We start from the raw sequence: 22,121 nt of genomic DNA, 5'->3' as shown, positions 1-22,121 counted from the left end.
GCCCTCCACACTATCCACAACACCCCCAACCTTTGTATCATCAGCAAATTTACTAACCCATCCCTCCACTTCCTCATCCAGGTCATTTATAAAAATCATAAAGAGAAGAGGTCCCAGAAGAGATCCCTGAGGCACACCTCTGGTCACCAACCTCCATGCAAAATACGACTCATCTACAACCACTCTTTGCCTTCTGTGGGCAAGCCAGTTCTGGATCCACAAAGCAAGGTCCCCTTGGATCCTATGCCTCCTTACTTTCTCAATAAGCCTTGCATGGGATACCTTATCATATGCCTTGCTGAAATCCATATACACTACATCTACTACTCTATCTTCATCAATGTGTTGTCACATCTTCAAGAAATACAATTTCAATCTGGCTCGTAAGGCACGACCTGCCTTTGACAAAGCCATGCTGTCTATTCCTAATCATGTTATGCCTCTCCACATGTTCATAAATCCTGCCTCTCTGGATCTTCTCCATTAACTTACCAACCACTGAATTAAGACTCACTGGTCTATAATTTCCTGGGCTATCTCTACTCCCTTTCTTGAATAAAGGAACAACATCTGCAACCCTCCAATCCTCTGTAACCTCTCCCATCCCTGGTGATGATGCAAAGATCATTGCCAGAAGCTCAGCAATCTCATCCCTTGCCTCCCACAGTAGCCTGGGGTATATCTCGCCCGGTCCTGGTGACTTATCCAACTTGATGTTTTCCAAAAGCTCCAGCACATCTTCTTTCTTAATGTCTATATGCTCAAGCTTTTCAGTCCACTGCAAGTCAGCCCTACAATCGCCAAGGTCCTTCTCTGTAGTAAATACTGAAGCAAAGTATTCATTAAGTACCTTTGCTATCTTCTCTGATTCCATACATACTTTTCCACTGTCACACTTGATTGGACCTATTCGCTCGTCTTATCGTCTTGCTTTTGACAGATTTGTAAAATGCCTTGGGGTTTTCCTTAATCCTGCTCGCCAAGGCCTTCTCATGGCCCTTTCTGTCTCTCCTAATTTCATTCTTAAGCTCCTTCCTGGTAGCCTTATCATTTTCTAGATCTCTATCATTACCTAGTTTTTTGAAACTTTCTTAAGCTTTTCTTTTCGGCTTGACTAAATTTTCAACAGCCTTTGTTCATCATGGTTCCTGTACCCTACCACTCTTTATGTTTCATTGGAACATTCTCATGTAGAACACCACGTAAATATCCCCTGAACATTTGCCACATTTCTGCCGTACATTTCCTGGGAACATCTGTTCCCAATTTATGCTTCCAAGTTCCTGCCTGATAGCTTTATATTTCCCCTTACACCAATTAAATGTTTTCCTAACTTGTCTGTTCCTATCCCTCTCCAATGCTCTGATGAAGGAGATAGAACTGTGATCGCTATCTCCAAAATGCTCTTCCACTGAGAGTCCTGACACCTGACCAGGTTCATTTCCCAATATCAGATCAAGTACAGCCTCTCCTCTTGTATTGAGTCAGGAAACCTTCCTGAATAGACCTAACAAACTCCACCCTATCTAAACACCTCGCTCTAGGGAGATGCCAATCAACATTAGGGAAATTCAAATCTCCCACGACAACCCTGTTATTATTGCACCATTCCAGAATCTGTCTCCCTATCTGCTCCTTGATGTCCCTGTCACTATTGAGTGGTCTATAAATAACACCCATTCGTGTTACTAACCCCTTCTTGTTCCTAACTTCCACCGACAGAGACTCAGTAGACAATCCCTCCATGATTTGCTAGTTTTCTGCAGCTGTGACACTATCTCTGATCAGCAGTGCCATGCCCCCACCTCTTTCCCCTCCCTCCCTGTCCTTTCTGAAACATCCGAAGCCTGGCACTCTAACTTAGCCATTCCTGCTCCTGAGCCATCCAAGTCTCTATAATGGCCACATCATCATAGCTCCAAGTACTGATCCACCCTCTAAGCTCATCCACTTTGTTCATGATACTCCTTGCATTAAAATAGACACATCTCAAACCACTGGTCTGAGCATGTCCCTTCCCTATCACCTGCCTATCCTCCCTCTCGCATAGTCGCCAAGCTTTTGCGATTTGTAAGCCAATTGCCCCTTCCTCCATCTCTTCAGTACTGTTCCCAACCCCTCCCAGCAATTCTTGTTTAAACTCTCCCCGATAACCTTAGCAAACCTCCCTGTCAGGATATTGGTCCCCCTCGGATTCAAGTGCAACCCATCCTTTTTGTACAGGTCACTCCCGCTCCAAAAGAGGTCCCTATGTTTCAGAAATCTGAATCCTTGCTCCTGGCTCCAATCCCTCAGCAACACATTTATCCTCCACCTCACTCTATTCCTATACTCACTGTCACGCGGCACAAGTGCGATTACTACCATTGAGATCCTGTTTCTCAACTTCCTTCCTAACTCCCTGTAGTCTGTTTTCAGGACCTCCTCCCTTTTCCCACCTATGTCAGTGATACCAATATGTACCACGACCTCTGGCTGTACACCTTCCCACTTCAGGAAGTCATGGACACAATCAGAAGCATCCCGAACCCTGGCACCTTGGGAGGCAAACTACCATCCGTACTTCTTTCCTGTGTCCACAGAATCGCCTGTTTGACTCCCTAACTATAGTCTCCTACTACTGCTGCCCTCTTCCTTTCCCTACCCTTCTGAGCCACAGGGCCAGATTTTGTGCCAGAGGCACGGCCACTGTTCCATTCCCCCAGTCCCCCCCTCCAAACAATACTCAAACAGGAGTACTTATTGTTAAAAAAAACAGCCACAGGGGTTCTCTCTAGTATCTGAATCTTGCCCTTCCCTCTCCTGATTGTTACCCACTTCTCTGCCTCCGAAGGCCCTGGTGTGACTACTTGTCTATAGCTCTATCACCTCCTCACTTTCCCTGACCAAAGGTCATTAAGCTGCATTTCCAGTTCCCTAACCTGGTCCCTAAGGAGCTGCAGCTCTTTCTAACTATTGCCTAATCAGTTCACTTTCAATTATCAGTAAGTGATGGGAAGTGACATCAACAATGCCATCAAGCCTCACCTGGACACCAATATATGCCTCACTGATGCCCAGAACTATTCTAATCAAAGCACTGGTCTAAATATCAGAGCTGAATTTGGAGGTGAGGCCAGAATGACCATCCCAAAGATCAAGGAAATAACAGTAGCATTCAAGGAAATCTGTAACAGACAGAACTGACATGAATTAGCATCAAGGGAAAATATAACTCCGAGGTATGGAGTTGTATCTCACACAAAACCAAAATGGTTGCCATTGTTAGAAATTAATTATCCTAACCCAGGAGATCGCAGCAGAACTCCCTAACAGCAGTGTCCTCAGCCTGACTATTTCCAAAAGTTTTATCACTGATCTTCAATCATAAAGGTAAGGATCAGTGATTACTGATGCTGGGTTCATTTTACTAAACCAAAGATATCCAAGTACTATTAATTACTCCTCTACTCCATTAACCGGATGCTCCTGGGTCTTGATAATCTACTCTTAAAGATTAGAAACAGCACTTATACACGGACATTTTTCCCCACAGCCTTGTACAGTGTCATGCAAAAGTTTGGGCACCCCTGGTCAAAATTTCTGCTACTGTGAATAGTTAAGTGAGTAGAAGATGAACTGATTTCCAAAAGTCATAAAGATGAAACATTCTTTTCAACATTTTAAGCAAGATTAGTGTATTATTTTTGTTTTGTAGAACTTGAGTGAAAAAAAGGAAAGGAGCACCATGGAAAAGTTTGGGCACCCCAAGAGATTTGAGCTCTCAGGTAACTTTTACCAAGGTCTCAGACCTTAATTAGCTTGTTAGGGCTATGGCTTGTTCACAGTCATCATTAGGAAAGGCCTGGTGATGCAAATTTCAAAGCTTTATAAATACCCTGACTTCTCAAACATTGTCTCAACAATCAGCAGCCATGAGCTCCTCTAAGCAGCTGCCTAGAACTCTGAAAATTAAAATAAATGATGCCCACAAAGCAGGAGAAGGCTATAAGAAGATAGCAAAGCGTTTTCAGGTAGCCGTTTCCTCAGTTCGTAATGTAATTAAGAAATGGCAGTTAACAGGAATGGTGGAGGTCAAGTTGAGGTCTGGAAGACCAAGAAAACTTTCTGAGAGAACTGCCTGTAGGATTGCTAGAAAGGCAAATCAAAACCCCCATTTGACCTCAGAAGACCTTCAGGAAGAGTTAGCAGACTCTGGAGTGGTGGTGCACTGTTCTACTGTACAGCGACACCTGCACAAATATGACCTTCATGGAAGAGTCATCAGAAGAAAACCTTTCCTGCATCCTCACCACATAATTCAATGTCAGAAGTTTGCCAAGGGGCATTTAAACAAGCCTGATGCATTTTGGAAACAAGTCCTGTGGACTGATGAAGTTAAAATAGAACTTTTTGGCCACAATGAGCAAAGGTACGTTTGGAGAAAAAAGGGTGCAGAATTTCATGGAAAGAACACCTCTCCAACTGTTAAAGCACGGGGGTGGATCGATCATGCTTTGGGCTTGTGTTGCATGAGGAACATTTCACTGGTAGGGGGAAGAATGAATTCAATTAAATACCAGCAAATTCTGGAAGCAAACATCACACTGTCTGTTTAAAAAAAGCTGAAGATGAAAAGAGGATGGCTTCTACAACAGGATAATGATCCTAAACACACCACAAAACCCACAATGGACTACATCAAGAGGCACAAGCTAAAAGTTTTGCCATGACCCTCACAGTCCACCAACTTAAACATCATTGAAAATCTGTGGATAGAGCTCAAAAGAGCAGTGCATGCAAGACAGCACAAGAATCTCACAGAACTAGAAGTCTTTTGCAAGGAAGAATGGGCGAAATTCCCCCAAACAAGAATTGAGAGACTCTTAGCTGGCTATAGAAAGCGTTTACAAGCTATGATTCTTGCCAAAGAGGGTGTTACTAAGTACTGACCATGCAGGGTGGCCAAACTTTTGCTTCGGGCCCTTTTCCTTTTTTGTTATTTTGAAACGCTAAAAAATTGAAATAAAAAAGTAATCTTGCTTAAAATATTAAAGAAATGTGTCATCTTTAACTTTATGCCTTTTGGAAATCAGGTCATCTTTTACTCACTAACTATTCACAATAACAGAAATTTTGACCAGGGGTGCCCAAACTTTTGCATGCCACTATATATGTCTGTTCAAACTCAGGTCAATTCAGACAATGAAGTGTTAGGATAAATATTGTACAGGCAGTCCCAGAGTTACGAACATCCGACTTATGGACAGCTCGTACTTACGAACGGAGGGAGGAGAACGCCGTCCGCCATTTTAAGTCGGATCACGACACCGTCCATCATTTTAAGTCGTTGCCGTTAACACTGTGTTGAGTGTGTAACTTTGTATTTGGTTTAAATATTTCTTAGCAAGATTCACCCTGAACCCCGCCCCCGCCCTTTCCAGTCAGGACCATCCCCATTTGTCCCATTTAACCTGTCTCAGTGCAGGTGGACTTTAGGACCCAGAGCAGCACAAGACCTGCCGCCTGCGGCTGCTGCTGTATATTTTTTCTCTCTCATCACAACTGTCTTGTAGCCTACGACTGTAAGTTAATACCAATCATAAAAATAATGCTTGCTAGGCAATCTTCATAAGAAACAAAATTCATAAAGTGAAACATTGCAGTTCTAGCAGAGACTGAGACACATGAGAGCAGGCTGAAAAAACGAAGGCGTCAAAAGCTGTGGGAGTACGCGTGCATGCACAACTGATCCAACCCACATGAAGTCGCATTTTGCCCAATCCGGCCCGTGACCTAAAATGAGTTTGACACCCCTGCGATCCTTAATGACCTGCAGGCTTACTATTTCTATGAGAAACAAAGGGAATGCCATTAGCAAATAAAATATTGGGGGTGTCACATGATGACGTAGGATCGAGACGTTGGGAATCCAGCTCCCTCGTAAAAAGTAATGAAATAGGGTTTAAGTGAAGAAGAGTTAACAAATACCTACTAGTAACTATTTATAAGCAACTCAGGATTATTTTTAGATATGGCTCCTAAACCGAAACAGAAGAAAGCTACTACTTCGAAGACTGCGCAAGTTGGCAGGAAAAAAGGCCTAACCGTTTCGGTGAAGCCTCGTACTCAAGTTGGATCTCCTCCCGGAGACGTGCATTGCACTTCTGATGGTTCGGGACAGGAAGTTGCGGCAATGTCGGCAGTCTCTAAGAAGAAACGGCAAGAACAACGCATGCGCAAAGAAACAAGTATGCATGAACAGATATTAACAAAACTACAAATCCCAACTACGGCTGGAAGTGAATCGGAAGTGGAATCAGATTCTTTGGGAAACACAGATGAAGGAGGAAAAGGAGGAGATTAAAGGAGACATAAGAGATATCCTGATATATATGATGAATGAATTAAAAGCTATAAGAACAGATATGAGGAGGATGCAGATTACACTCGATAATGTGGTGGAAAAACAAAATAAGATGGATAATAAAGTTAAAGAGATGGAAGTAAAAATGGAAGAAAACACTGAAAGAATAGATAAGATAGAAGACAATAATCTTGCCTGGACAACAGAAAGAAAATGGATGTTGGAAAAAATAGATGCGCTTGAAAATTCTAGTAGACGAAATAATATTAAAATTGTTGGTCTTATAGAAGGTACAGAGGGAGAAAATCCGATAAAATTCTTCCAAGAATGGATTCCGAAAATTTTGGAAATGAAAGGAGGAAGTCAAGTAATTGAAATTGAAAGAGCACACAGAGCTTTAAGACCAAAACCTCAACAAGATCAAAATCCAAGATCAATTTTGATAAAATGCTTAAGGTACCAAGATAAAGAAATGATCTTGAAGGCAGCTACTCAAGGTGCTAAAAAGAGAAATGGGCCATTGATGATAGAAGGGAAAAGAGTTTTTTTTTAATCCAGATATAAGTTACGATCTTCTGAAGAGGTGGAAGGAATTTAATCCAGTGAAAAAATCTTTATGGGAAAAGGGCTATACATTTTTATTGAGCTACCCAGCAAAATTGATAATTTTCCTGGATAACGAAGAAAGAAGATTTTTCATTGAAAGCGGAGAAATTTGTACAAAAACTACCTGATATCCACGAGGAGGGGTAAAGAATTATAGAAATGAAAAGGACTAATGATGAAGACTGAAATAAGGTTGGACTTGACGGACATTTATAAGGAATAAGAAGAAAAAAAATAGTTGAGGAGTATTAATTGGGAGTAGAGACATTAATTATTTTCTTTTCTTTTTTCTTCACTAATATATTTTTTTTCTTTTTTTTTTGCAGGGGAGCTGGAGGAGCTCCTGATCAATGGCTGCAAATTTCACGTGTACAATCATGGCGATTGCCATGACCCGTAAAATGGGGGGGGGGGGGGGGGGGGTAATGTTGTGTTTCTTTTTATTCGCAACATTAGTGGGGGGGCATTTTATTTTTGTTTCTTATATATTAGTTACCTTTCTTCTATTTTTCTTCTTTTTTGCCTGGATGGTTGGGGAGAGACACATAGCAACATGGAGAATTTTAAAGAGTTCCCAAGGTATTATGAATGATTAATTTACTTAATTTTTTAAATTTTAATGTTAATGGACTTAATGGACCTGAGAAAAGAAAAAGAGTTTTAATATATATTAAGAAAATGAAAGGAGATATAGCTTTTCTACAAGAAACACATTTAACAGAAACAGAACATAAGAAATTAAAGAGAGATTGGGTTGGAAATGTCATTGCAGCTTCATTTAATTCAAAATCAAGAGGAGTTGCAATTTTGGTTAATAAAACTTTACCAATTAAAATACAAAATGTAGTAATTGATTCTATGGGGAGATATGTGATTATACATTGTCAAATTTTTTCAGAATTATGGACTCTTATGAACATTTATGCACCAAATGAAAATGATGCAAAATTCATATAAGAAGTTTTTTTGAACTTGGCTGATGCACATGATAAAATATTAATAGGTGGAGACTTTAATTTTTGTTTAGATCCAGTTTTGGATAGGTCAACTAAAGTTGCTACAACATCAAAAGTAATAAAACTAACTATCATTAATGAAAGATTTAAATCTGATTGATATATGGAGAAAAATTAATCCAAGAGAAAGAGACTATTCATTTTATTCAAATAGACATAAAACTTACTCAAGGATTGATTTTTTTTTATTATCAAAAAATAATCAGGATAGAGTGAAAAGTGTGGAATATAAAGCAAGAATACTGTCAGATCATTCCCCCTTGATAATGACAATGATAATGATGGATAAGGAGGAATCGATCTATAGATGGAGATTTAATTCAATTTTATTAAAACGTCAAAATTTTTGCGATTTTATGAAAAAACAGATTCAATTTTTTTTGGATATAAATTTACATTCAGTTGAGGATAAAATTGTATTATGGGAAGCGATGAAAGCATATTTAAGGGGTCAGATTATAAGTTATACATCTAAAATTAAGAAGGAATACATGGCAGAAATAGATCAATTGGAAAAAAGATATAAAGTTAGAAAAAGAATCTCAAAGATGACAGAAGAAAAACGAAGACAACTTGTTAATAAAAAATTACAATACACTCCAGACATATCGTACAGAAAAAGTAATTATGAGAACTAAACAGAAATATTATGAATTAGGTGAAAGATCACATAAGATTCTTGCTTGGCAGCTGAAAACAGAACAGGCTTCTAAGACGATAAATGCAATTAGAATAAGTGTAAATAAGGTTACTTATAACCCTTTAGAAATTAATGAAACTCTTTAAAAATTTTATACTGAACTATATCAATCAGAATCACAAAATAAGATTGCTGAGATAGATATGTTTATCACAAATAACCCTTCCAAAATTAAATTTGGAAGAACAGAAAGGAATAGATATGCCCTTTACATTCAAAGAGGTTGAAGAAGCTTTAGGATCACTTCAGAGTAATAAATCCCCAGGAGAAGATGGTTTTCCTCCTGAATTTTATAAAAAATGTAAAGATTTATTAATTCCTCCTTTTATGGAATTAATATATCAAGTGGAAAGAATGCATAAACTCCCACAATCTTTTTTAACAGCGATCATAACTGTATTGCCAAAAAAAGATAGATATCCTTTAAAACCAACATCATATAGGCCTATTTCTTTGTTGAATACAGATTATAAAATAATAGCAAAAATTTTATCTAATAGAATATCTAAATATTCTAAAGCTAATACATATGGATCAAACAGGTTTTATTAAAAATAGACAATCAATGGATAATATAACCCGGTTACTTAGTATAATTCATTTGGCACAAAAAAGAGAGGAAATGAGTGTGGCAGTTGCTTTGGATGCAGAAAAAGCATTTGATAGATTGGAACGGGATTTTTTATTTAAGGTATTGGAAAAATATGAGTTAGGAAAATTTTTTATACAATGGATTAAAACCTTAAATACTAATCCTCAAGCTAAAGTACCGGTAGTTACAAATGGTCAGATTTCAACACCATTTTGCTTAACGAGGTCAACGAGACAAGGCTGCCCATTATCACCTGCTTTATTTGTATTGGCAATAGAACCATTAGCTGAATTAATTAGAACAGATCCAGACATTGGGGGCTTTAGAGTTAATCAAGAAGAATATAAGATTAATTTATTTGCTGATGATGTTTTGATTTATTTAACAAACCCATTGCAATCTTTGCAAAGACTATCTTTTAGATTGGAAGAATATGGGAAAGTATCAGGGTATAAAGTAAATTGGGATAAAAGTGAAATTTTACCCCTTACCAAAGGAAATTATAATCAATGTCGATTAGTAACTCAATTCTGATGGTCAATAAATGGGATAAAATATTTAGGTATTAGAGTTGATAATGATGTAAAAAATTTATATAAACAAAATTATTTGCCATTATTAAAAAAAAATAAAAGAGGATCTTGATGAATGGATGATGTTACCAATAACATTAATAGGTAGAGTTAATGCTGTAAAAATGGATATATTTCCTAGATTGCAATATTTATTCCAAACTTTACCAATACAATTACCTCAGAAGTTTTTTCAAGAACTGAATAAATATGTAAGGAAATTTCTTTGGAAAGATGTCAAGAATATCATTGGAAAAATTGACATGTAAATTTGATTTAGGAGGGTTACAACTTCCAAATTTTAAGAATTATTATAAAGCAAATCAACTTAGATTTATTGCGTCTTTTTTTGATGAAGAAAAACCGGCATGGATAAGAATAGAATTAGATAAGATAGGAGAAAACATACCAGAAGATTTTATATATAAATGGGAATCCAAATGGATACGGGAAAAAAAAGAATCTCCTATATTAAGACACTTGATTGATTTATGGAATAAGGTAAATATAGATGATGAGATAAAGAAATCTTTATTAGCAAAAAGAACTTTAATTCAAAATAGACTTATTCCTTTTACAATGGATAATAAACTTTTACATAATTGGTTCCAAAAGGGGATTAAATATATAGGTGATTGTTTTGAAGGAGGTATATTGATGTCGTTTGATCAATTAAAAAATAAATATAAAATATCAAACAACACTCTTTTCTGTTATTTTCAATTAAAGGCTTATTTATGAGAAAAGCTGGGTCAATCAATGTTGATGCCAAAACCTAGTGAAATAGAAATATTAATTCAAAAAGGAAAAATTAAAAAAATTACATCCTGTATGTACAATTTGATTCAAAAACAGACAATTAAATCAGGAATTCATAAATCAAGACAAAAATGGGAATTTGATTTGAATATTAAAATTGATGGAAAAAGCTGGTCAAGATTATGTTCTGATAGTATGAGAAATACAATAAATGTTCGACTTAGATTCGTACAATATAATTTTTTACATCAATTATATATAACACCACAGAAAATAAATAGATTAAATTCAAATATGTCTGACCAATGTTTTCGATGTAATCAAGAAATTGGTACTTTTTTACATTCTACTTGGTCTTGTTTTAAAATTCAATCATTTTGGATAAATCTAAGACTTTTATTGGAACAAATTACTGAAGTACAACTCCCACATAGTCCAATATTATTTTTATTAGGAGACATTGAAGGGAGAATACCGAAACTTAAATTGAATAAGTATCAGAAAAAATTTATAAAAATTGCATTGGCAGTAGCCAAAAGTTATCGCAGTTACTTGGAAAACTGATTTATATTTAACTATGGATCGTTGGAATAATGAAATATATAGTTGTATTCCACTTGAAAAAATTACATACAATCTAAGAAATGAATATGATATATTTTTGAAAATCTGGCTCCCATACCTACAAAAGATAGGATTAAATACATAGGTCCTTTGAAGATAAAATTATAAAGTAATTGGGGAAAGTAAAAATAAAAATTAAAATTATTTTGAACTCCATGGAGCATGTGGGGATCCTCTGATATCCAGGCAATCTTTCTCTTCTTTCTTTAGACAAGGGTTAAGGGAGGGAGGGTTATGGGGGGGAGGGTTAATATTATTTTTTCTCTCTCTTACTATTTTATCATTACATTTATTCTTTGTAATTTTCTTAAAATTTAATAAATAAATAAAAAGCAAATAAAATATTCTGAAATAAAACTTTAGAACTGCTATTTTGTATTGCAATAAGTAAATCTACATACTCCCTTAATTTCTACAAGGGAAATAACTCTAAAACACACTGGACAGCCCAAATTCCAAAGTCACTATATAAATGCAAGTTTTTTTAAAATCTGATTTTCTATAGCTCCAATAAGCAGAGAAACAAACTAACTTGCAGAAGCTGGACATACCATAACTGCCTACTGGATTCAGATGTTTAGATATGCAGGCAAGTCAAAATTTAAACAAAGCCTTGTGGTCTATAAAGTTTAAACCAACTTCCAAAAAGCTGTGACTGGCCTTCAGTAGATCAACAACTCAAGACTTAACGATCATTAAATGAACAATGCCTCTGATATGTTATAAAACAAAGAATAGTCCACCACAGGAACATCCCTTCAGCCCACAATGACTGTACCGACCATGATGCCAATTTCAACTGCACACCTGCCTACATCCCTCAATTCCTATCTGTTCATGAGTTGCCTAAATTCCTTTTAAACAGCATTAGCTCATTATGGTATCCAAATCTTAGTAAGCTGCATAAGTCATAAAGCAGCACATTTTGTAAGACAGTTTTGCATTTTAAAACAACAAAATCTTAAATTAAAACAAAACAGCAGATTCTGTGGACATGAAAGGGGCACCCAGATGCTACGTTGCCTCCCAGGAGATAGGCACTATGACATCTTGGATCGAGTCCACAGCATTTTTGATTGGAGGTGGTGGCAGCCAGATGTGACATAGGAAGGAAAAGCAAAGGGGTTCTGGAGAGAAAATTTAGAAAACTAGACAAAAAGCTGAGAAACAAGACCTCCGGGACAGTAATTTCTAGATTGCTACTTCTGCCACGCGCCAGTGAGGGTAGAAACTGGATGATTAGGTGGATAAATATGTGGCTGAGAAGCTGGTACATGGGACAGGGCTTCAGGTTCTTTGATCATTAGGATCTCTGGGGGATATGTGGCCTTACAAAAGGGACAGATTGTACCTAAACTTGGGGGAGGGGCAGAGGGATGTCAAGCAGAGTAAAGGGACTCAGGATAGGGCAAATGGTAAAAATAATCAAGGAGAGCATGTAATTAGACTGTTAGGCAAATAATAGGACAAAATTGTAGCCAGCAGGATGAGTATCAGTGCATTAGGGATGCAGAATTAAAAAGGTACTCAGTGTTTTATGTCAATGCACGGAGAATAAGAAATAAGGTAGGTGATCTTGTTGCACTTTACAGAATGTTGTGTATGATGTTGTAGCCATCACTGAATCGTGGCAGAAGGATGGTTGTGGTTGGGAGCTGTTGCATATTGTATTGGAGTGATAGGAAGGTAGGAGAGAGGGTGGCGTGGCTCTGCTGGTAAAGAATGACTTCAGATCATTAGAAAGATGTGACAAAGGATAGGAAGATGTTGATTTCTTGCAGATTGAGTTTAAGAAACTGCAAGTGTAAAAGGACCCTGATGACAGTTATATAAAGGCCTCCAAACAGTAGCTGGGATGTGGACAAGAGATTACAATGGGAAATAGAAAAAGGCGTGTCAAAGGGGCAATGTTAAGATAGTCAGGGGAGATTTTAACATGCGGATAGATTGCGAAAATCAGATTGGTAATGGATCTCAAGAGAGAGTGAATTTGTTAAATGCCTACACGATAGCTTTTTAGAGCAGTTTGTCATTGTGCCTACTAGGGAATCAGCTATACTGGACCGGGTGTTATGTAATGAACCGGATACGATTAGGAAGCTTTAAGTGTGGCTAGATCTGAAGGATTATCCAAAGTGGACTGTTCCTTTAAAGAGAGAGAGGGGGAGCGGACAAGTGTGTGCTATTTCAGGGAGAGAGAGCCACAAAAAGTCTGTGAGTTGCCTTGGAAACTGAAAGGCAGTACTATATGATGGATAGCTGGTGTTCCGCACTTGTGGGATATATACAAGGTCAGTTGGCTTTGTAATCAGACATGCCAGAGAGACAAGGAAGACTGACACTGGTTGAACTTAGTGTGCCCATGGCAGAGGTGGGGATTTGGCTTACAGTGTGGACAAAGGAGTGACCGGTGGAGAGCTATCAGTGTGTCCAACCCTTGCCTGGGTTGATAACTCCACTACAGAAGACGGACTCCTTTTTGTGGTCACAGTCAGTGACTTTAATAAGTTTCGGGAGCAGGAGGACGACGTGGAGGCATCGGCACTGGGAAGACAAAACATCTCTCTCTCTCTCTCCCCAACTCTACTCAATTCAAATTCCAGAACTGAACTGACTTCTTACCATACCACCGTAAGATTGTATCATCTAATCACCTGAGCTGAGAGAAGCTTGGGAACTTCATTTACTCATTTATATATGCATATACTCTGCTAACCTGTTTACCTTATCTTGTTTTATATTACTTTATCACGTAGTTACTAATAGAGTTTATAATGGAAGACTCAGACTCCAGGTGTGTCCATTTCTGCTGGTCCTTTTTAACCCATTACGGGGTACGTAACATAAGGAAAAGGAGTCCTTAGGAGGCAGGGATCACAATTATGATTAGGTTCAACTTGAAATCTGATAGGGAGAAAATAAAGTCTGACATAGTAGTATTTCAGTTGAGTAAAGGAAATTACAGTGGTATGAGAGGAGTTAGCCAAAGTAAACTGGAAGGAAATGTTGGTAGGGATGACAGTAGAGCAGTAATGGCGTGTGTTTCTGGGGAGAATGAGGAAGGTGCAGGATAGATGTATTCCAAAAACAAAGAAAAGCGCAAATGACAATATAGTACCAACCAGGTCTGACAAGGGAATTCAAAACTAATGTAAAGAAAAAAGAGGTCATATAACAAAGCAAACATTAACGGGAAGATAGAGGAGAAGCTTTTAAAAACCTATAGAAATCAACTAAAAGAATTAGGAGAGAAAAGATGAAATATGAAAGGAAGCTAGCAAACAATATCAAGGTGGATAGAAAAGGCTTTTTAAGGATATAAAAAATAAAAGAGATGAGAGTAGATATAGGACCGCTAGAAAATGCGGCCAGAGAAATAATAACGGGGAACAAGGAGATGGCAGGTGAACTAAATGAGTATTTTGCAACAGTTTACAAGGTTGAAGACACTAGCAGGGTGCCAGGTGTTGAAGGGTGTGAGGGAAGAGAATTGAGTGTAGTTACTGTTACAAGGGAGAAAATGCTCAAATAGCTGAAACACCTAAAGATACATAAGTCACCTGGATCAGATGAACCGCACACTAGGGTTCTGAAAGAGGTAGCAGTAGAGATTGCAGAGGCATTAGTAATATCTTCAAAGAACCAGTGGACTCCGTCATGGTTCCGGAGGACCAGAAAATTGCAAATGTTTCTACACTTTTTAAGGACTGAGGGAGACAGCAGAAAGGAAATGATAGACTGCTTAGCCTTCCTCAGTGGCTGGGGAAGATTTTGGGAGTCAATTGTTAAGGACGAGGTTATGGAGTACTTGGTGACTCAGGACAAGATAGGACAAAATCAGCACAGTTTCCTTAAGGAAAATCTTGTCTGACGAACCTATTGGAGATAGGAATTACAAGTAAGGAATGCAGTGGATGTTGTATATTTGTATTTTCAGAAGACTTTGACAAGATGCCACACATAAGGCTGCTTACCAAGTTAAGAGCTCATGGTATTGCAGGAAAGCTACTAGCACTGGCTGATTGGTAAGAGCGAGTCAGAATAAAAGGATGATAACACACAAAATGTTAGAGGAACAGCAAGCCAGGCAGCATCTATGGAAAAAAGTACAATTGACATTTCAGGCTGAATCCCTTCAGCAGGACTGGAGAGAGAAAAAAGATGAGCAGTAGATTTTAAAGGTGGGGGAGGGGAGAGAGAAACACAAGGTGACAGGTGAATCTGAGGCAGGTGGGAAGGGATAAAGTAGTGTTGGGAAGTAGACTGGTAGAAGAGATACAAGGTGCAGAAGGGGAGTCTGATTGGAGAGAATAGAAGGCCATGGAAGAAAGAAAAAGGGGAAGAAGCACCAGAGGGAGACTATGGGCAGGCAAGGAGATAATGTGAGAAGGCAAAATGGGAATGGTGGGGGGGAGAGAGAGGAGAAGAGAAGGGAATTACCACAAGTTCAAGAAATCGTTGTTTATGCCATCAGGTTGAAGGTTACCCCGATGGAATACAAGGTTTTATTCCTCCACCCTGCATGTGGCCTCATTGCAACAGTGGAGGAGGCCATGGATTGACATTTCTGAATGGGACCATCTTAAAGCCAGATAGTGATGTATGGAGTTTAAAATAATTTCCAGTATATTTAAAAAGAGGTGGGAGGGGGAGCGGTCCCTCTGCAAATTTATAAGGAATGCAACAAATGAAGCCTTGCAGCAAATGAAGCTTCACAGCTAAATGTAAGCATTGGTGGTTTTACCTCTCTATTTCAATCAGGGATTTTGATTCAAAGATCCCAAGAATTAAAAGAATAAGCAATCTAACAGTAACACTGTCACTGTGCCTCAGTCCCTTGGAATATCTATCCTGTGCCATGTGGGAACACCTGGTTAACAAGTGCAGGACTTGTACAGAGCTCAAGCTTCAGCACAAGGCCTGAACTTGAACAGCTGCCGATAACCATAAAGACTACAAGACACAGGAACAGAATTAGGCTATTTGGCTCATCGGGCCTGCTCCGCCATTCAATCATGGCTGATTTATTTTCCCTTTCAACCCCACTCTCCTGTCTTCGCCCCATAACGTTTGACACCCTGACTAATTAAGTACCTGTCAAACTCTGTTTTAAATATACCCAATGATACTGCCGTTGTCTACTTGTGAGACTGCATTTTCCAGGATAGCTGTCACAGGTGGTGATTCCACAGTTCAATAGAGTATAGGCAGAAAGGTACAAATGAAAGGAACAGAAGACAGTTCAGATGACCAACCCAGCCACCCATCCTACCCAACCCTAACGCTTTTAAACAAGTATGAAGTTCTGAATGCAGATGAGGGTAAGGAGACTTCCCCTGAAGTGTACACCCATTGGTAAAATTACTGCACCAAATATAGAAAGAGAGGAATGAAAAGTCAAGAAAGCAATAGTTATTGGAGATTCTCTTGATAATGGAGGCATGCCTGTGGTTGCAGAGTTAGGGCTCAAGGATAGTATTTTACCTCCACCACTGATTAGACATAGGTAGAAAGGGGGATGATACCCTGCAGTCAGGCTTTGGGGAATGAAAAGAGCAATAAACAGGATCTCAAATATAGCAATATCTGGATTGTTCCCCTGTTGATTGTAATAGTCAATATAAAAATGAAATACATAAAATTACATGTCTGTTATGCAAAGGAAGGCTTTCGATTCCTGGGAAATAGTAGGGGGCCAACATTCGAAGGAGTTTCACTGGAGCTGTGAAGGAAGGGGTGGAGAGAGGATTAAATTAATTTAATGGTGGCAGAAGTAGCAACAAAGGCACTGACAGGGAGAAAATAACTGCAACAAAGCTGCAACCAGAACAAGGGAAGTTTTTAGGTATGACTACATTGGAGTACCTGGCCAAGTACTAAAGACCTGTGCTGATCAACTAGCTGGACTGTTCACTGAGATTTTAACCTCTCGCTTCGGCAGTCTGAGGTACCCACCTGCTTCAAGCAGGCTTCAATTATACCGGTGCCCAAGAAGAATGTGGTCACTATCGTCCAGTTGCACTTACATCCACAGTGATGAAGTGTTTTGAGAGGTAGGTGATGAGACATATCAGCTCCTGCCTGAGAAGTGATTTAGATCTGCTCCAATTTTCCTACCAGAGCAACAGGTCCACAGCAGATGCCATCTCATTGGCTCTTCACTTAACCCTGGACAACAAAGATGCATACATCAGGATGCTCTCTATCAATTACATGGCATTCAATACTATAATCCTCTCAAAACTAATCAATAAGCTCTTGGACTTTGGTCTCAATACCTCCTTGTGCAATTGGATCCTCTATTTTCTCTCTTGCAGACCCTAGCCAGTTCGGATTGGCAACAACATCTCCTCGACAGCACAGGTACACCACAACACTATGTGCTTAGCCCCTGCCCTACCCTCATTATACCTATGGAAGAGAACAGCTCCAATGCCATATTTATGTTTGCTGACTACACCACTATCATAGGCTGAATCAAAGGTGCTGATGATGTGTAGTAGACAGTATATCAACTGGCTGCATCACAATCTGGTATGGAAACACCAATGCCCGGAACTTGCAAATGCCATTTGATAACGGACAAAGTAGGTGTTGAGGATGCTTCAAAGAGCTACATTACAGGAAACAGATAGTAGCAAAGTTATGATTTTCAACTGGAGGGATGTGAACAGCTGTATTTCTCAGGGTAGGGCTTTAACATCACTGGTTTCCTTTGTACCTTGCACTTGAGGGTAGAGGTACAGTCTTTCAAATTTGCAGATAGTATAAAATTTGAAGGTGTACCAAACTGTGAAGTAGGCAGGGTCAGACTTCAAGGAACTACAGGCAGGCAAGTTGCAAGAACAGATTGCCAACAGATGAAAAATGAGCTGGTAAGATTTTGAAGGCGAAAATATTCAGGTTTTTAGAGATGGAGTAGCTGTATGTATATATATATATAATATTGTGCACAAGTCTTAGGCATCCTAGATTGTTTAAAATATAAATTTTGTTTTATATGTTTACTTTTTCTCTTCTGCATTTGTGTGCCAGTAGAAAAGAGCAAATTTTTTGTATTTTATTTAAGTAATATATAAGCAACAGGCTTTTCAAATAAAAACTTCATTACTTTGTAAGTATCTAGCCCAGTTCATGATTAAACAAATATAATAAACAGGTGCTAATGACCAATGACATCATGAGATGAATGAACTAAAGTGATTAACTGAAACAGAAACGGGTGCAGCATGAATCAAAATGGATAAAGAACAATCAAACTACAAAATGACGAGTATGGCAGACGTGACAATTTAATCTTCGAATCACCAATTCTTGCACGATGGCAAGAGTGAGCATAGCAACAAGACACAAGATGGTCATCCTGGATCAGCAAGGTCCCTCCCAAGCAAAAATTTCACAGCAGACAGGAGTTTCAAGATGTGCTGCCCAAGCTCTTTTGAAGAAGCACAAAAAAAACAGGCAAGGTTGAGGACCAGAAACACAATGGTCAGCCACAGAAACTGAGTGAAGCAGACGAGAGATACATCAAACTGATGCCCCTTCTAAATCAGAGGAAGTCCAGCACAACAATTACCTCTGAACTCACAGAAACCACTGGAACCCAAGAACACCCCTCTATAGTTCGAAGAAGTCTTATACAATCACACACAAACCAGTCATGAATTCATGTGCTAAATAATTGGCTCCTGTGCTTTAATTCTATTATTTGGGATAAATGTTGACCTTGCTAGCAACACTTGTATTCCATAATAACAAGACCTAGCTGCTAAAACCAGTTTTAAAAACAACACGAAGCACAATATTTAATAGAACAGCTGAAAGTCATAATAAATCATGAGAGAGCATTAAACCTAAGATTTTTGACATGCATCATATCAACTTATATTCCTCATTCTAGACACAGATGATAAAACTTAAAGAATTTTATCTGCCTTCAAATTTGAACCAACTTGTTATTGGCCTGTATTAAAACCTTTAAACATCTGGTAATAACTGTAAATGCTGCGTATTTTCCTTAAATTTCCTGGAAATAAGAGGGGTCAAAGTGAACTCTGAAATAAAGTATCAGTGAAATGATGGTCGAAAACATGGCTAGCAAAACTACCTTTTTCTCTTGCCCTATACTTGATCTTTACACCTACTCCCTAGGAAAAACTGTCCTAACACTGAGTGACCATAAACAGTTGACTTTTATGCTCTTTCCAGGTGAAAGGGTATTTACCCAGGCAAAATCAATGCTTGTCAAGATGATTAGCAACTTTCTAATCATCCATTGGAATCTCCTAGCCTAGACATTATTAGGCTTCTGCAGCAGCAAAAACTTCAGTTCTAGCACGATGTTTCAGAATATTCAAAAGTGCCTAGGAAGGAACAGGATCTCTATAAACATGAGATTCCGAAGATACGGAAAACCTTAAGCAATATACACAAAGCATTGGAAGAACTTAGCAGGTCAAGCAACATCAACGGAGAGGGATAAACAGTCAATAATTCAGGATGAGACCCTTCATCAGGACTGGAAACGAAGGGGAAGGAAGCTAGAATAAGGTGGGGAAAGTGGAAGGAGTACAAGATAGCAGATGAAAGGTGAAATTAGGTCAGGGGTAAGGTTGTGGGTGGGGGAGGAAGGATGAAGTGAGAAGTTGCAAGGCGATAAGAGGACTGATAAGAAGGGAAAGTGGACCATGGCAGAAAGGGAAGGAGGAGGGGGACCAGGGGTAGGTGATGGGCAGTGGAGAAGAGGTGAGAGGGGAAACCAGATTGAGGAATGAAAAAGAAGGGAGGGAGGAGAAATTAACAAAAATTAGAGAAATCGATATTCATGCCATCACATTGGAGGCCATCCAGATGAAATATGAAGTGTTCCTCCTCCAACCCGAATGTGGCCTCATCATGGCAGTATAGGAGACCATGGACCAACATGTCAAATTTGGAATGGGAAATGGAATTAAAATGGATGGCAACCAGGAATTCCCTCCTTTTGTGGTAGATGAATCAAAGGTGCATGGCAAAGCAGTCCCACTGTGTAAAGTAGGCCTCTATTTGGATCTCTATGTGATCTTTGGTTTGGCAGGATTGGGAGAGTTGGGCATAGACAAGTATGTTACAATAGTTAACATATTTGGGAAATTCAAGGGGGCTGTTGGAGAAAGGTTTTTTACTCAGAGAGTAGTTGGTGCGTGGAATTCACTGCCTGAGTCAGTGGTGGAGGCAGGTACACTAGTGAAATTTAAGAGACAACTAGACAGGTATATGGAGGAATTTAAGGTGGGGGGAATATATGGAAGGTAGGGTTTAACGGTCGGCACAACATTGTGGGCCGAAGGGCCTATACTGTGCTGTATTATTCTATGTTCTATATTAACTTAAACAATAAGCCTAACAAATTGTCATACCTTGGACAAGAAAATAATGCATTTCATACTTTCGTCTGACTTTCACAAGCACTTTTCACTTTTACTTCAAGGCAAAAAAAAAAGGATTGCTTCATGCTGACGCAAAATTGTAAATTACTGAAACATATTTTGCCAAAGGCCATCAGGATTTATATAGGGTGAAGATGGGAAATGCAAAAAGGTTTTCACTCATACCCAATTAATGGCTGCATGCTTCAAACAGAGCTTCACTTTAGCTAAGGGTGATTTTATTACCTCACGAGATACAAAACACAGGGAAAATCAGATAGGAAAAGTCTTATATCATCAAAGTAGCTTACCTTATTTTTTGTAGATTTAAAGATAAAATTGGATATAATGATTAAACATATCCACTCAGAAGATCTAAATAGCAAGTGCAGGAACTATGAAAAATACAGAGTGAGCACTGCATGGACTACATAGGGTGGGTGTGGAGAGGATGTTTTCTATGGTGGGGTATCCAGAATTAGAGGGCACAGCCTCAAAATTGAGGGGCGACCTTTTAGAACACAGGTAAGGAGGCATTAATTTAGCAAGAGAGTAGCGAATCTGTGGAATGTTTTGCCACAGACTGTGGTGGAGGTCAGGGCATCAATGGATATGGCAAGAAGGCAGGTGTATGGGGTTGAGTGGAAACCAGGATCAACCATGATGGAATGGTGGAGCAGACTCGATGGGCTGAATGGCCTGGTTCTGTTCCTATGCCTTATGGACCTTACCACAGTACCTGCATACATGGTTTTAAATATTTTGTTTACTGTAGGGTGGACAGGAGTGATCAAAAGCAGATCACAATGAATTGCAGGGATAGGAAGGGTTTCTACAGCATGGATTAGGAGAAATGGTTAGCCAAATCATTGATAAATTTACTATGACTTAAAGATTTGAGACAATTATATTTGGAGCATCGTGTATACTCAACAATTGCATGCATCACTGTAGAGTTAATGCAGCAGGATTTCTAAAGCAGCATCCAAAAGTTTTTTCTGCATTTATAAGATTTATAGCAGAACTCATCAGGAAAGTGGTAATTTAAAATAAAAGGAGATTCCGGTACTAGGCATTGCCCAACAAGGTTTTAGAAGGTGTGAGGTCATCAATACACGTAGCCTGAGCTCAGTAGACCGAAATAGCAATGACTGAGGTAAGAATGCAAAAAAAAACAATGAATCAGATGTTCCAGTCCCATACTTCAATGGAAGTATTACTGGTGCTGTAAGAGTCTATTGAAATTTCTCAGTAAGCAGTAAAACAACAAATGCCTCACCAGAATGCATCAATCACTACCCAAATTAATAGGTAGGTATCAGTGCTGCAATAACAACACACATAGCTGGAATGTCAGAGCCTTCATTTCTCACCTACTTCCAGGACATGTTACCCAGACTGTTACTGGTTAACACTCACAAATTAACTGCCTATTTATCACACTGTTTACTTCTGATGTGCATGACTGCCATTTTCTGCCAGATCCAGAGACTGCATTT

At 38.8% G+C, this 22,121-nt stretch overlaps 1 protein-coding gene across 3 annotated transcripts in view; it reads right to left on the bottom strand.

Annotated features, from left to right (window-relative positions):
• The window catches only part of cnot1 (CCR4-NOT transcription complex, subunit 1), a 229,274-nt gene that overhangs the window by 136,105 nt on the left and 71,048 nt on the right, over positions 1-22,121 (bottom strand). The window lies entirely within an intron of this gene.

This window comes from Hemitrygon akajei, chromosome 17, assembly GCF_048418815.1.
Source record: "Hemitrygon akajei chromosome 17, sHemAka1.3, whole genome shotgun sequence".
NCBI lineage: Eukaryota > Metazoa > Chordata > Chondrichthyes > Myliobatiformes > Dasyatidae > Hemitrygon > Hemitrygon akajei.
Note: the sequence above shows the minus strand (reverse complement) of the source record. Positions and strands in the feature narration are given on the sequence as shown.